At 34.7% G+C, this 17046-nt stretch overlaps 2 long non-coding RNA genes across 14 annotated transcripts; both read right to left on the bottom strand.

Annotated features, from left to right (window-relative positions):
* Positions 1-1098: 1098 nt before the first annotated feature.
* On the bottom strand, positions 1099-8542 carry LOC112028803 (uncharacterized). Of its 12 annotated transcripts, none has more exons than XR_010632001.1 (14): positions 8024-8542; positions 7664-7900; positions 7463-7567; positions 7284-7361; positions 6916-7014; positions 6021-6216; positions 5579-5717; positions 5132-5396; positions 4286-4398; positions 3160-3260; positions 2822-3023; positions 2486-2664; positions 2302-2385; positions 1099-1468 (listed from the first exon to the last, which is right to left on the bottom strand). It is a non-coding gene; the product is annotated as an uncharacterized LOC112028803 (long non-coding RNA). The 12 variants fall into 12 exon arrangements; XR_010632004.1 differs by lacking the exon at positions 6916-7014 and adding an exon at positions 4829-4875; XR_010632003.1 differs by lacking the exon at positions 6916-7014 and adding an exon at positions 3473-3687.
* A 6028-nt stretch (positions 8543-14570) lies between these two features.
* LOC136070763 (uncharacterized) lies at positions 14571-16655 on the bottom strand. Of its 2 annotated transcripts, XR_010631997.1 has the most exons (5): positions 16590-16655; positions 16352-16499; positions 16016-16098; positions 15495-15644; positions 14571-15098 (listed from the first exon to the last, which is right to left on the bottom strand). It is a non-coding gene; the product is annotated as an uncharacterized LOC136070763 (long non-coding RNA). The 2 variants fall into 2 exon arrangements; XR_010631998.1 differs by lacking the exon at positions 14571-15098 and having other exon boundaries at positions 15298-15644.
* Between the last annotated feature and the right edge of the window lie 391 nt (positions 16656-17046).

Here is a 17046-nt window from a genome sequence, read left to right as displayed (position 1 = left end):
TTTTCCCTTCCTTTGTGCTAAGGGGAGAAGCAAATCCATAAGGCCTAATGAAGCCAAAGCAGACAATACCACATAGTTGAGGTGGGGTCGTTACAATTCCACTAAGCATAATTGAAGGAAAATTGTGTAGGGATCCTTACGAGTGATATCAGAGCCAGGAACGACTCTCCTTTGGCCAAAGTAGACAATATCAATATTTACACAATTGTGTGAGGTTGTTATAATTCCACTAAGCATGATTGAAGGAAAATTGTGTAGGGACAACAAACAACTCGTTTGAAAATAAATGATCATGTTCTTATCAAAATAAATAAATGATCATGTGAGAACAGACAAGGGAGGTAGACAATCAAAAGATGGGGGTCTCGGGGTCTCCTATACATATAATAATAATTGATCGGCACAAAGTTACTAACTGACTAGTTAGAGTAGTTGCAATTCCACTAAGCATGATTGGAGGAAAATTTTGAAATTATGTAGGGGCAACAAACAACTTTGTTGAAAATCTTTGAAACCAAATAAATGATCATGTAAGAACAAACTAGGGAAGAAGACAATCAAAAGATGGGAGGTGGGTCTCACTCTATATATAATATTAATTGATCTGCACAAAAGTAGAGTTACTGATTGACTAGTTAGACGTATGTGATTTCTACCAGCTGCTAGTGAGTAGGGTCCCCGGTGGGGATGTTACCTGTTGTATTGTAGCCACCAACTGATGGTGATGGATCACTAATGAAACCATTAATCCATTATTTTCTTATCGCCTAGAGCTCAGTTATAGTTCTGGATGTTTTGCTTATGGTTATGGTGAACCCTTGTAGCCATTTGCCTAATTAATCTCATAAAAACTGTTGTATCCCTCAAACCCCAGATCACAGCATTCAAGCAAGGCAGAGATAACAATGACAGATAAAACTCCAAGGGCATCAATTTCTCATGAACCAAGCTAACTGATCCCTGTCTAAATCTTATGTCAATACAAGGGAAGTGACACCAAGAGCACTCGAATTTTAGTTGCAGAAGCTTACAGGTCCACACAAAAACACATAAAAACAAGAACCAAGCAACTAGTTTATTGAAGTTTATTAATACTCTTAACACTTCTTTCAGCTGCAATATTATCATAGGATATTAATAATCAGAAAAATGAAATTTAACAAAAGTGTCTGCTTATACAAATCAATATAGAAATAAAACAATTTACAGGAATACATAAAGCCAATTGCCTAGTTTCCCTTACTGTGTCACTGCTTGACACCCATGACATGTTACATTCATGATCTTGAATGGAGCCTCATCTATCAGCATTAGTTGCGTCCACAAATTGAGAAGAAGAAAAATGTATTTTTGCTAATTCTGTCATGTGGAGCTTTTCCAATGGGGCATTATCAATTAGCTATCTTGTCTCAGAATGTAAGACACCTATTTTCACTTGTATAAAATCTGCTTCTCCAATAGGTTTACACTGCAAAATTATACAAACAAGGTTAGTGATTGTGACAAATAGATGGGGAGAAAATAGAAAATATATTTATGAGCAAATTGATTACGTTTATTGTTACAACTCCAATGAGAAATATTAATATGAAACCAAAATGATTCTATCAATTGACCATAATGGGCAAACGACTCTTATATTTCCCTTTTCTAGTAAACAAAATTAATAATCTGCAGGTCTAAGCTCTTCTAGACTATTCTAGTGTTTTGATTCCCCACCCACCAGTTGTAGCAAATTCTGAGTAGAGTACAGGATATTAAATATTGTAGTATATATTTCTTTATGCTGGATAAGACCATTTTCGCAATTAAACATTATATGGAATTGAGCCCCAAAACAAACCAATAATAGTTTGCAAAACTTTACAAAATGGGAGAGATTCAGATAAATCTGCAATGCAAGATGATTAGAAAGAAGGGTTTGATATTCTGTTCAAATTAGAAAAACAAAATGGAAAAGGTTGGACTAGACCTCTTAATCCGCAATTCAACTATTGTGCACACAACAGGACATAACCGTTGTGTCCTGATATATAAAAGCTAAAGTGATTATGCATAGTCACTTTGCCATAAGGGATTGCGCAATTAAGATAGATAAGTAAAAAATTTGATTATGAAATTTATCAATTTACACTTTACCCACAATCAAAAATGGTTGTTCATAATATATATATATATATATATATAAAACGGTTTAAAACATAGATAACCACTTACACATTTACATCATTCTATTAAGTAAAATGAAAAGCCAAACAGAAACGCACCTCATGAAAAGAAGAAGAAGAATATATTGTTTACCTAGACTACATAAGGTATGAAGTATTAGCACCAAAATCTATACCAGACTGTGCACAAACTCCACAAATAGTGTGGACAGTCAGGCTGCAAAAGAAAAATGTGATGATAAAACAACATAGGCTTATTAATAGTCACCATAAATGCATGCTCAAGACACTTCAAGTCCATAGGAAAAAATGCAAACCTTCAATATAAGCATAGTGACAAGGAGAAAACAGAGGACAGTAAGGCTATGAAGAATGAATTGGAGGCCATCTTTCAAAACATCACCACAATAATACTCTAGCATACGACACCACATTCTCCATGCTAATAACTTCAAAAACGGGTTGTGCTACTGGCTTAATGAGCCTTGTCAGTTATCTGAATCATTAGTGACAATCAAACCAACAGATTAATGGAGAGAAAGATAGAACAAAACTGACCAACAACTTGCCAAATGGAGAACCTAATAAGGTATCAAAGCAATTTTTGAAGGAAAAATTTGGGGCAACATTAAATGTACAAGGGGAACACATACTTCCTTGGCAGTTCAGAATCCATGCTCATATGTCCAAGTGCTCACCCTCAGAACTCCCTTGTAAAGTGGGAATTGTTTCTTGTGGCTGGATAATAAGCATCAATTAGAAGTAATATACTTTATCTTAGACAAACGAGGGGGGAGGAAGAGGGATATTGCACTTCTGTTTGTCTTGTGTTTTGTTATTGCCCATATCTTTAAGCTGGGAAAAAACAGAGGGAACTCCTTGCGTGAGACATGATTGACATGAGACAGCATAGAAGTCACGATAAACCAATAATAAATTCATTTCACTTCCAATAATGTTGTTCTAGGTAAATAGATTACGTGGTTGTTACCTAATCTAGCTAATGAAGCCAAAGTATTCAGAATATCTTCATCCCTACTGGCGGCCACTTCCCATTCTTTGCACTCTTCCATGCTGAGAAAGAATTTGGCTCTGAGACAAAGAACAAGCATAAGATATTGACTTAGAAACTTGATAAATAGCAAGTATCAAACCCTATAACATTAGGACTGAATGATTAGCAAGTATATATTTGAGCTATGAGGGCTTCCCTCTTTCTTCTAAAAAAATGTTACTTTAAATAAAAAGAGCTTTCAAGCATTCAAAATCATAGATGGAATACCAAATAAAAGTGTTGCACTTACTGTACAAAAATCTAGTTTGCTTTCATATGTTATCAAATTACATAGACGATCAAAGAAACCAGCAGTCCAGGTTAAATTTATTGCTGCTGCATCTTGGAAGTGATAAAGGACCTTTTGTACACACACAGCCTTCTGCTGATGATGTTTAGATTGGATAAGGCCGAATGAGAATGTGATATTTTTGCATGATGTTCTTGAATGAGATCAAAACATTCCTGGGACCATTAAGGTTGGAAATGTAACAGCATCACAAGAAGAATATAAAGGTACTTGTGAGTGAATTAGAATTGAAGAGCCCAGACTCAACCAATGTAATATGACTTCAATGCCTCAATCTCCCTCCCCCCCAATATTGTCTTCTAATTCAGGTATGTCAATTTTCAAAATTTCATTCCAAAATTGTGCAACTGTCAAACCAATGGTAAGAAACCAGGCTTCAGCCCACTCTAAAACCTCTACCAAGGCACATAACTCTTCAATCATTAAGACAAGAAATCTACATGCCTCTATTTTTAACCTCCTAAATCCACAACACTAAACGTTGATAATTATCAAAGTAGACCTCAAAAATTAAAGCTAGAAAATTCATACATTGACAATTGGTCAATTACCGAGCTCACCTTTCATCTGCCACGATATAATATAGATTACTCTAGAAATGAAACATCACACTTGCCTTCCTACCATTACAAAAAGATAAACAGAGTTTCTTTTGTGGACCTTTGTCAAATGTTGCTTCAGCACAAAAATATTATGGATGGAGAAAATGATAAGGAAAATAGACAGAAGACTAAGAAGAATATCCAGATATACCTTACTATAGAATAGTATCCAACTCTTACTTAATCCAATTAACAAAGCCAAGATATTTGTGGTTTCTTCTTCTGGCCTGGTTGTCACCTCCATACTTGACAGAACACTTCAGCCTTTGAAACAAGAAACAAACAATGGATATTGATTTAAAACTTGATAACTAGCAAGTACCAAAGTGTATAACTTTCAAAAGTAATGATTATAAAAACAATTTTGGACCCTTAGGGCACTCTCTTTATTCTTAATAATTTTCAAGCATTAAAAACTCTAAATAAAAATAATATGTAGTAATGTTAGGCCAATTAAAGAGATTTCTTTTCATGAGGGACCATATTAGATTAGCTACTAAAGATAACCAGCATACCAAATTAAGCTCGTTTTTTGATGCATCTACCAATTAATGAAATTTTGAATATACACTTGTAGTAAAAAATAAATATAAAGTTAATTCAAATTATGAAGGAACTTAAATGGAATGGTATGTAAGCATGTCTCCCACTTAGAGTGCCATGAATGGTTGTGAGCAAAGGGAATGTAACACACATTTTCAAAAGCATAGCTTGGAATAGCGCATATCATGTACATGGGATCTGCAACAGAAGCAAAATAAGTCCTATTTTTTGCCCATCGGATAGTAGGAAAAATCTAGAAAGAAACAAATAGCATGAAGATAAAGTATCAATTAGACAATAACTAATCTAAATATGTAAGACTAGATAACCATCTTCTTCAATTTCATAAAGTGATCCCAAGAAACAAAAAAACTTGTGATTACTCAAAAAAAAAAAATTCATGATTACTTTCAAGTATATATGAACTTAAGCAATTGAAAATACTTTGTCTTACCATGACTGAATGCATAACAAAGGAAATTATAGCTAAGCCTTTAAAGCTAGAATTAGTTGCTACAAAATACTCCTCTTCGAGTTTTTTCTTGTTCAGTGATTCCCAGACTTGATTGGCTGCCTTGATTAGCCTTGATTTCAGCACCATATTTCAACACCAGATTCTCAGCTCATCTCCCCCATGATTCTAGAGATTTGATTTGTATCAATTGAAAACTGATTATAGGGATTGGTCTGGCCTTTCCTTCTAGGTTGTAGATTCTTACCTATAAATACATGTACACAATATAATCTTCTTTTAAGCCAATATATAGAAACTTTCTGGTCATTACAAGGTTTTTCTCTTCATTTCTCTACTAATTTTCAAAGGTGATCTGCTCACAATTGCCAGGCTTGACAAACAACACATTTAACACCAAAGCAACAGAATGCATACAAGTATCCATACCTTCATTTTTGAGATATCTGCAAACTCACATCCTAGAGTAGCTAAATTCCAAATTCTCCACCAGCTCCTTCAAGGTAAAAAGGTGACTCAAGAATCAAGCACAAGCCCTCACCACAGTTAGCATACTTTGCTATGAATCCTGCATGAAATTAATTCAGCCACAAGATTTAGGTGAAGCTAATTTAACTTCTCATTATAAATTGGCTGATTTGATTAAGATGAATAATTGGAAGAGAAATGTGTCAGAAAGATTTAAGACCATTAATTGGAAAGAAATAAGACCATTCTTGAGAATACTAATTGACCTAGGTTCTTAGCACCCCGGATTGACCAAAGATGATCATTTAAGGATTCTTAACATTTGTTCAGATATAAGTAAACAAATTTAAAGAGAACAGTGGAAGAAGTTACAACTGAAAGATTTAAATATTAAAGAACATACATTATAGTACCATTGAGAGCCAACAAGGTTTCTGACTTTTTGTGTGATGGCCAACCCATCTTTCTCAACCTTTTTGGACTAGATTCAATCTGGTAGCTGCTCAATAGTAGGCTGGCTTGTAATGGGAAAATCACTAACCAAGACAATCCCACTCCCTCACTCCATCAAAACCATCACTAAAAGCTCAACCTCCTCTCTAGTAAAAGATACAAAGATATCATCCCCATGTAGTGTTAAAGAATTCAAATAATAGCAGTGCGTTAAGTGTTATAGAATTTGAGTACTAGCAAGGTGTTATAAACAATCTCACAAGTTCATTGCAGTTAGGCACAGAGAAACAATGATGGGAGCTGGTAAGATAGGAAATCACTGCTATAATTTTGAAAGTTTCTGCTCCTCTGTGTTGTGGTTTTACCTGCATTTCTGTAGCACTAAAAATTTCTTTTGGGGTATAATTTGCCAAAGTCAAGTCTCGACACTATGCCCAAAAATGAAAGGAGAAATAAGAAGAATTCCAACAACAATAAACAACTGATTTAGTTGCTAGGTAAGTCGAATATGCAATATACTGAATATGCAATTTTTTATTTTCGTTTAAATATGTAACTCTAGGTAAGTCATTAAAGAACAAGGACGTGAAATAATGAAAGTCCTCCAATAAACTTTGTGATTTCATGGCAAGCAGATTATAGTTTGCAACAATCTCTATGATTAAGTTCATATATACTTCATAAATCAATATTATAGAATAGAAGGGAAATTAAGAGGAAATAGATTTCCAATTTCAAATCTTTCATCATTTCACATTCAAGAATACAAATAATGAAATTCAATTCAATTACAATAAGAAATTGAAATAAGTAAAAATAAATAAATAAATAAATAAAACACAAACCCAAAGAGTGTGGCCATGGAGATGGCAGGGAGGGTTTAGTTGTTTTGATTCTTAGGTGTGAGAATGAAGCTATGAAGCAAGAGAGAGAGAGAGAACCAACTATATGCCCAAAAAAAAAGAGTTCTGTCAGATTAGTCTAATAAATACCCAAAATCAAGGCAACTCATATGACCCATATTGATATAATATTAAAACATAAATGAATAATAAGAAAAATCAAATTTAGTCAAAACAGGAATGATATAATATTAATCTACACTTTACCCACAATCCAAAATGATTAAAATCATACATAACCACATGGTAGGATGATTTAAAAAGCTAACAAAAAAACACCTCATGAGAAAAGAAGAAGAATATATAGTTACCTATGCTAGATGCAGTATTAGCACTCAGAGGTTATAGCAGACAGTGCACGAACTCCACAAATAGTATGGACAATTGGGCTGCAAAAGAAAGATGTAATAATATCTGAACAACAAAGGTCTTTATGAACAATCACAATAAATACATGATCAATAAACCTAATAAAGCGTCAGATCGATACTTGAAAGACAAATTTGGGGCAACATTAGAATGTTCAGAATCCTTGCTCATATGTCCAAGTGCTGGCCCTCAGAATTCCCTTGTAAAGTGGGAATTGTTTCTTGTGCTGGATAGGGGTTATTCATGGTAACAAGCATCGATTAGAAGTAATGCCACCACCACAGCAAGAAGGAAAAGAAAGGAAGAAAATTTAAAAACATACTTTGTCTTAGACAGAGGAAGATGGACGAAGATAAATAAAGTACTTCTTGAAGGAAATAAACTAAACACCGGAGGGAACTCTTTGAGTGAGTCATGATTGACATGAGACAGTAATGAAGTCACAATAAACCAATAAGAAATTCAGTTCACTTCCAAGAATGTTCTTCTGGATATAGATATTGTGTAATGGTTACCTAATCCAACTACTGAAGTCAAAGTATTCGCAATATCTTGAACCCTAATGAATATAAAGATACTTGTAGGTGAATTAGAATTGAAGAGCAGAATATGGCTTCCTTCTATTTGCACAATCAAAAATATTTAATTGATAATTTTGCAGAAACAAACAAAGGAGAGTTACCTCTGAATGTTAGTCTGAATCAAACTTGATGCTTAGGATGTGAGAAATCTTGTGCCCGTCTTCCCTTGTCCCTCTTTTGCATGTTGCTCAAGAATTGGACTTCGAAGAACCCCCAATTTCTTTAATGATGTAGTACGAAGAAAGTCTGGTAGCGACTTTAGCATGGGGCATCTCCAGATTTTCAAGGAACAAAGGCGTGGCATTATTTTTATAGTAACAAACCCATTATCTTCTTTTTTCTTCCCTCGTTCCTGCAATGTCAATCCATTCTTCCCACTTTGGAAATTCCTAAAATTCGAGAGATTTCAATTTTGGGAATATAATTGCGTTATCTTTCTTATTTTTGGGTTCTATTCCCAAAAACTCAACTCCCACCTTTTTCAAAGTATATGCAGCCAATATATCTCTAATGATTCGAGGGATGGTAGTTTCCCTAAAGGAGGCAAACACTCTAAATATGGCAACTCAGAGAGACAAAACATTTTTAATTTGATTAGAGATATCATCCAATTAGGATACTCTCTAGTGCCATGGTAATAAAAAATACATAAACTTTCCAATTCTGAAGGTGCTTCCAAGGCATTCAAAACTAATACATCATCCTTTATACTTCTACTAATTGTATCTCTCAACATATCAAATTTGCCAAACCATAGTTCCAAACTACTAAAAATGTTTTTTTTTTTTATAAATATTTAAACATTTCTATTTTTCATATCACTAACGTGTTTTACAACTACCACATATATTAACCAAATCTTAATATGCTTAAGTTGTTTCGGCACAAAAGGAAAAAAAAAAAAAAAAGAAGATGAGTTCTTGTAAAAATTTTTGTAAAATGAAATATCTGTTTTGAAAGGCCACCAAACTTGATAATTTACTAATGATGGAACCACTCACAACAATATTTGCATAGTTATATAGTTCCAACTAAAGCAATTGTATATATTTTTAGTCTTCAGAAAACACACATCTATAAGTGGTTAAACGTTCATCTTGGGTAGTTTTAACTTTTCATATAATTTTATCTTTACATATTCATCTATTTTAATTTAGATATTTTTTCAAAAAAATTTAATTTAGATATTTATAAGTAAACAATGAAATAATGATTCATGAATAATAATAATTATAAAATTATCTATACATATTTATCTTATGCGATTGTAACTTTACATATAATTTTGCATTTATATATTCATCCACTTTAATTTAGATGTTTATAACTTAATAATGAAATCTAACAAGGTAATTAAAACAATCATATTTCTACGATTCAAAAAGTCACAATTTCTTTTATAAAAAAAAGGCCTTTTACATTTCTGTGAAATCATTTTAAATTTTTTTTTATAAAACCTTTGACATACCACTAACCTAACCACTTCATACATTAAAAAAATTTAAGGCTCATTATTACTTCCGTTAATATATTATGGATATCTTAATTGATTGAGATCAAACTAGAGAAATGTCTTTCATATTTCCTTGAAAATTTAGAAGGGAAAAAAAAAATCCCCTTTGATATACCACTAACATAACTACATCTATAACTATTTAAACCATCCATGACATCTATTTCTTTTTGATAACCATAAAATTTACAACTAGTAAGTGAACATGCAAAGTAATAAAGAAGAAATGAATGAAGAAAAAATGAAATGAAATCAAACGACAATTAATAACCATTATTTGGAAAATAAAAAAGTGGTCAAGAAGAGTAAGAAATAAAATAAAGATGGCTAAATAGAGGACATTGAAAACTTTATAGTGCAATAAAATCAACCATTACATTCACTTAATTAAATAAATAATCAACAATTAATTATAATAATAAAAAATTTAAACTTAAAACTAATCAAACTCTAACTAGGGAAATTATATATATATATATATATATAGATAGATAATCATTGTTGGGGGTGGTTTTCGTAAAACAGGCCCAACTCAGCAAAACAGGCAACAAATAGAAGTGGCAAGCATAGAATAAAACTATTAAGCCCAAGCGGCAAGAATAATGGATCACAGGCCCATAACATGAACAAATGGGTCTTAAGGAAACAAATGGGCCCAAAGGGCCCGAAAGGAGAGAAATGGCACCCATGGGCAGTATATGGTATGGAAAAGTGAGAATGGGCTGCGGCGGGCCCAAGGCAATGTAAACAAAGAAAGTAGGAGTTGATGGCAAGCCCATGAACCCCAAGGACGAGAATAAGGAGGTTGGGCCAGGGAAGCCCAATCAAGTTAGTAATAGCCCATGGGAATGCAGAGTTAGTAAATGGGCCGAGGAAGCCCAAAGGAAGTAAATGGTCCGCAAGTCCAAAGAGAAAAGAAAGGGACACTGGAGCCCATAAGTAAGAACACCAGTGGCCATATTAAGCCACTGGGGGAAAGAATGAAACAGCAGGTCTGAAAAGAGGCCTAGCAGGAGCAAATAGCCATGACAGGAAATGCCAAGTAAAGTGGCCGAACATAAGGGCAACCAAGAAATGGGCCAAGAGGAATGTAAGATCCAGTATTAAAAGAAGCTCATCCCAAAGAGAAATAGTGAAATATGCAAAGCGGCCCACGTAAAAGAACAAAAGGAGCCCGGCAGACTGTGCAAACAAAGCTTCAGATCGCGGCAATTTTTGAACGTACATAACAGGAAGGCACGCGTAAGGCCCAAGCACCACCAGCCTGTACCCAGCCAATATGGGACATAGTGGGGCCATGGGCCAAAGGTAAGAGGTAAGGAAAGGGGTGTGGTTTGGTAGTGGGGGAGAGGGGAAAAGATCTATTTTGCGGTTTCTACTCAAGCCCTTTTGGGAGGTACGTCCTGCTGGGATGACAGACCGCCCAAAAGAGGCAAGGTTGGGGAGGAAACGTCAGGTGCATGCCTTGGAGAGAGAGAAAAGAGCATTTACGCCGTGGCAGGAGAAAGTGCCACGGCGGACTAACAAACAACACAAACCAGCCTTTGTCTAGGGAACACAGACGAGCTCCTGGGTGGTCGGCAAGTACGTCCAAGCCAGACAAAGGTGGTTAGAGGGTAAGATGGTAAAATCCAGTCTTGGTAGGCCCTATAAAAGGACCCTTGCCGTGCCCTGTAGAAGGGATCGAAAAACAGAGATGCCAAGGAAGTAAAAAAAGAAGAAATAGACAAAAGGAAAAAAGAAAAGAAAGATGAAAAGATAAGAAAGTAAAAACAAGAAACAGAGAGAAAAGAGTGTAATGGGCATGCACCAATAGGTCGGTTCCCTTCTCTCCCCCTCAAAATCCCACTCCCTGAGAGACGATTAAGCAATAGAAATTCCTTTGGACATTTGTCATTTAGGTCCGATTCCCTCAAAGTCATTAATCTCCACGGCAGGATATTCCCCTGGGAGATTAATTTCATTGAGAGGAAGCGTTCTTCCTTCTTGGTTTTCTTTGCCACTGAGGATTCAAGCTCGACTTGATATTTATTTTGATTAATTCCTATTATCGCTTAATTAATTATTCTTTTCTGTGAAAGTCGTCATTATCATCGTTATTGCCATTACTACGATCACTCGGTCATTCTCCCATTAAAGAATAGGCCACTGTACTCTGTTTTTTCTTTTCTTCATTATTATTATACCTGCCTGCTGTAAAACTATCTATGACAGCTCAGCTTGCCGTGAGAACATTCCTGGCGGACAAGGCTTAGTTTGCGCACAAGCCGGCCCAAGGTGAGTTACAGTTGGGCCGGTCTCACTCTCCTACTCAGAAACACTTGGGCCCATTACCGCAGGAGGCAGCCCAGCCCAACTCAAAACACAAAAAAAAGGCCCCTATAATCATAATCAGCATACACCATGACTTACAAAAATTTAATGAATAGTTCTACCTCTTATTTAAAAAGGTCTATGTTATACAAATCATCAAGATTATGGCAAAAAACACCACAGGCAAGATTATGAAAAATATGATACAACTATTTTTTTTTTTTTAAATCTTTATAAAGTCTAGGGACTAAAATAGTATTTTATGTAAAAAATTATTACGTGCAACGCGCGGGTCTACGACTAGTAACCAAGTAAAAGCTAAGCGATTCTGGGTTGACATTGCACGTCACATGTAATGCATGAGAGAGCAATTTCCACTCGTTTCATGGCTTCCATGAAAGTAGTTGAGAATGGCAACAAAATAGAATATGGGACTAGGTTTTTTTTTTAGCATTGAAAACACAACGAATCATCGTCATATTGGTGTAAGGACCACTTGTAGTTGTAGATTACTTTATAAGGTGAGGCTAATGTCATTGAGTATCAATGCATTTTCAGTGTTTTTTAATTGTTCTAACTGTATTTCCAATATATTTTAATTGGTGTATTTCCATTGCCTTGTTTTATGATTTGGTATATATATTCTAAACTGTGGTAAAGTATAATTATTTTGTGGATCACTTAATTGAAATAAATTGATAATTTCGATGCATAGTTAATATACCTAAACTAGAAATTTCATGGACAATCCTTGCTACTCATTTTACTTTCCAATTGTTGCTTCTAATATGGTTGTTCCCATGCTGGCATTTAGTATTGGAGTTTGTGATTCTTTCTCTCTCTTCTCCTCCTGTTATCTCCGGGGTCCCTTAGCTCTTGTTGCTTCCAAATGGTTCTCCCCATTTCGTAATAAGGTTACTTACCAAAACCTTTTTGCTGTTAATTACCTCAGGCTCGGTGATAATGATTTCAATTCAGCTGAGCCACAAGATGATCAAGCTGCATTTATTCGACCCATGCTCCTGACACAGCATGACCAACCAATTCAATTTGGGAGTTCATATTTGAACCCTCACTGGATGATGCAGCAATAGAAACAGGTGTTGCTACCTTTTGTTTAGTATAAGTAGAAGATTCTTTGGCAAGTGACTGAACCCATGACAGATCAGGCTCCTCTCCATTGTTCCCAAGCTCAAATGAAGATGACCTACAGTGCTTACCCAATTCATCTGTACTAAGTAACAGCCCAATCTAGCTTCCCATTCCCAACATGATCCTCTTTATGTTTGGAATAAACAATCTTCTAAAAAACAAAAACAAAAACTCTAGTGATAGTACTTTCCATACAAGTGAAAGTCAAATTCGTGTAATTATTTAGTAGGGTAAATTGCAAATTATATCCCCTAAAGTTTGGAGGTATTTAGATTTTACACATTGAAGTTTCAGAATTTAGATTTTACCCCCTGAAATTTGGGCGTGTTTGGATTTTACAACCTAACATTTCAGAATTTAAATTTTACTCCCTAAAGTATAGAGGTGTTTGAATTTTATCCCCCTAAATTCTAAAATTTTATGATATAAAATTCAAACACTCTCAAACTTTAGGGGTGTAATCTGCAACTTACCCTATTTAGTACTCTAAGAACTTCCCATCACTGATGAATAGTAGGCCCCACCATAAATTTAATCACTATCAAATAAGAGAAGAGAGCATGCATTTATAGAATTTCACAAGAATAATAAGTCCTACCATAAATTTAATTCCTATCAGGTAAGAAAATGGAGCTCACATTTATTGTACTCCTAGAACACTTATCATTATCAACAACAAAAGCTTTAGTCTCAAAGAGTCAAAATGTTGGGGTGGCTATAAATCCTGAAGAGATTGATTAGAGTTGACATGTGTGTAAACAAACTAAAATTTTTGCATCCTTTACTGATGCATAGTCCAACCCAAGAGTATATGAGGGAGAAAAAGATTTTTTTCTTTTTAAAAGAAAAAAACTAAAATGAGCCAATATTAAATTGACTAAATAAACTAAAATTTGGTAATGGGAGTACACCTTGGAGGCCAAGATCTAGATGGACCGGCATCCTCATTTACAATCAAAGCAGCAAGCTCCATCGATTTTGGAGGTTGGATTAAACGTCATTACAAGGAATAGTGGAAAAAGGTTTGTGGAGATGATTTTACCAAGTCACAAAACTACTTGCTAAAACAACATTCCTACTTGTTAAAAGCCACCTGTTTTGAATAAATCCCATAAAGGAAAGAAGGAACAGTCCATTTAGAATGCGCCACATAATCAACTAGAGAATCTCATTGTTTGTCAGCAATCTGTTGAAAATTTAAGGGTTAAATGACAAAAGATCATTGATACATGACTAGAGCATCACCTAAAGGCTAAAGCCGTGAGTGACATTGGAAGAGGTTTCATCACAACTTAAGCAAGTGATCCATATTCTGAAAGTCTCCATGTTTCATTCTGAAAGACATAAGGCATAAAATTTGGGGGTAAAATATCTGCTTTGTGACAATATACATATTGGGAATGACTCTAAACTCTAAATATAAGAGGTTGACATGTATCATTATTTATTGGAGTCCTAATAGATGGAATTGCTTTTGTAGCCTTCAAAGCAAAAGAATGTGGCTTTCTCGTGGAAGTGGCACATATATTTGATAGCGGGAAAACAGTCAATACTTAAGAGAAAAGGTTTTATAGAGGAAGCACTAGAAAATGACAAAATTTTCCAAGGTATATACGGATGCTCAAGGCCTTTTTCAAAAGATAAGCACGCAGACTCAGATTTCTTATATATTCAAAATATTATACTGTGGTTCTTTTCAAAAAGTATTGTGTCAATAAGCTCAAGTAGGCCCCAACTAATAGGACAATTTCACACAAAAACTTACAAATCAACAATGCTAGAGCAAACCACAAGACTTCAGAGGACGTACATGACATAATTAGTATCAACTATCAACATACAAGAAAAAACAGAGGGATACAATAACACAGAAAACATCAAATTAACAGCTACTCTAATTGGACAGTGTTGCTAGTCACTTTATTCAGCCATTTTTTCTTCTAATATGCTTGTTCCTCACTATTTCCTCGTGACATCTTTAGGAACTCATATACGCTTAGGTCATGTTGCTTCCAAATGGTTCTGCCTATTTGTTGATAAAATTTGTGGTACATCCCTTCTTTCTATCCCTGATCAAGGACATCTGTATGGTCCAAGTCTTCAAGAAACTCGACTGATTGGTTGAAGACTGTATTTTTGCCCACATCATGTCACTTATCATGACCTTCCTTTGTTTCTCACAATTTCTCATTTGCACACTGCACACACAAAATGAGCAAACAAGTCCATATTATATTAATGGCTAGTTGCCAATCATAAAACCAATATGCTCCTGCCCCAGTTGAGTGAACTCATCTACCATCTAATGAAATTTTGAATATAAACTTGCTTACAGGTTCATTGATCATGTTTCCAAATCAATAGGTGCAACAAGCTATGTGTAAAGCAAGCTAGATATTTAAAGGTTGAATGAATGGACATTTGTTCAATTGGCCATTGTGGACATGTATAATGTAGCAAGAAGCATAATCTCACACAAAGGGTACACAAAGGGTGTATACATTTGCAAACCCACAAACACATACATATAGCTCACAGAGACAGCTAGACATGAGTGAGGAAGATAAAAAATTTCCAACCAAGAAGAAACTTACATGGAATGGAATATAAGCATGTCTCCCATTAATAGGCTCAACTGTGAATCCATATACCCTGCCATTGAACCATGAATAGCCCTGTGTGCAAAGGTTGAATTCACTTTTCAGATGCATTGCTCAGAACAACACAGATCATGTAATTGGGATCTGCAAAACAAGCAAACAAAGGCTTATCCTTTGCCCATCAATTTGTAGGACAAGGGACAGAGGAAGGAACTGTAAATTTTCCTACTATATCGATTTTAGACTTCTCCAAATACATGAATATCTCTTTAGACATAAATGACAGCCTGACACGATAACATTCAAGAAAATGACCCAAAAAAAAAGGTAAGTTTAAAATGCATGGAAACTACAAACAACATTAATTTTTATCACTATGTTCCAGGAAACTTTATATCTCGAACATGAGTTTTGGTCGTTTTACGCAGTCCAACATGTTTCTCCACATCAGATTATAGGACATTGTAAGAACAATTAATTTTTAATAAACTAATGGTTATGTTTGAGATAGATACCCATCTTACGCAGCCCAACATTGACACCGGCTTTCTCTTGCAGTACACAAACGAGATCACAATTGTATCCCCATTTAGCAACCCTGTCATGAGGGAGAATTCTATCCATGAATGTTAGCCAACAAATGAAGGAATGCTTAGGAATAGCAATACAAATCCAAACCAAACACCATCAATCAACAAATGGAATCTTTTACCTAATCTTATTCCAAATTGATCTACATTAACAAAATGAATAGAAAAACAGCAATTTATTTACAATAAGGAGCAAAAATAAGGACTCATTTGTCAATTGAACAAACAAAACACAAGTTAAGGGAAAATTATATCAAGTACCATGACTAGTAGTGTTAATCTGTGACCACCTAGATGGGGTTTTCTCTTTGAGATTGATCTTGATCTTTCTTCATCATCCATTGCAAGTTTTTTGTGTTAATCTGCTAGGCTTATGCTATTTGTAAAATCCAGAGGAACTGTCTTTGATCTGAATCATAGGTGCCAAACAGATTAAGATTATCTTGAGATGAGCTAGATGTGACCTAGTTGACAATCATTTGAAGCATATAGACAGTACCAGAGTTCCAATTAATGTGACAATTGTCAATGATTTTAGGAAGTCCAGCCAAAAAAAATCTAGGGGTAGTCCTCCAAATTTCCTACAGAGAAGAGTAATCTTTTACACAAATTTCAAATCCATAAATTATCATTGTGTAGAAACTTATAAATATCACATAGCCCAGTCCACTTTAAATTAGGGATCTCAAAAATCTCAAATTTTAACTCCATGTGACCATAACATAGAAAACCAAAAATAATGCTAAATCAAATTGCATTACTTACAAACCACTGAAGTCCTTCTTGAGCTCCTGCTACTCTGAATGAATAAACCCTTGAGATGCACAAACAAATAATTATCAAAGAAATAAATTGAAGCTGTTCGCAAGGTGAAGGCAACTACATAGGCTAAATCTTAAAACTTATTAATGGCAATGAAAACATATTTACTATAGAATGTGATCCTGTATGCTTAC

Source organism: Quercus suber, unplaced genomic scaffold, assembly GCF_002906115.3.
Source record: "Quercus suber isolate HL8 unplaced genomic scaffold, Cork oak 2.0 scaffold_258, whole genome shotgun sequence".
Taxonomy (NCBI): domain Eukaryota; kingdom Viridiplantae; phylum Streptophyta; class Magnoliopsida; order Fagales; family Fagaceae; genus Quercus; species Quercus suber.
Note: the sequence above shows the minus strand (reverse complement) of the source record. Positions and strands in the feature narration are given on the sequence as shown.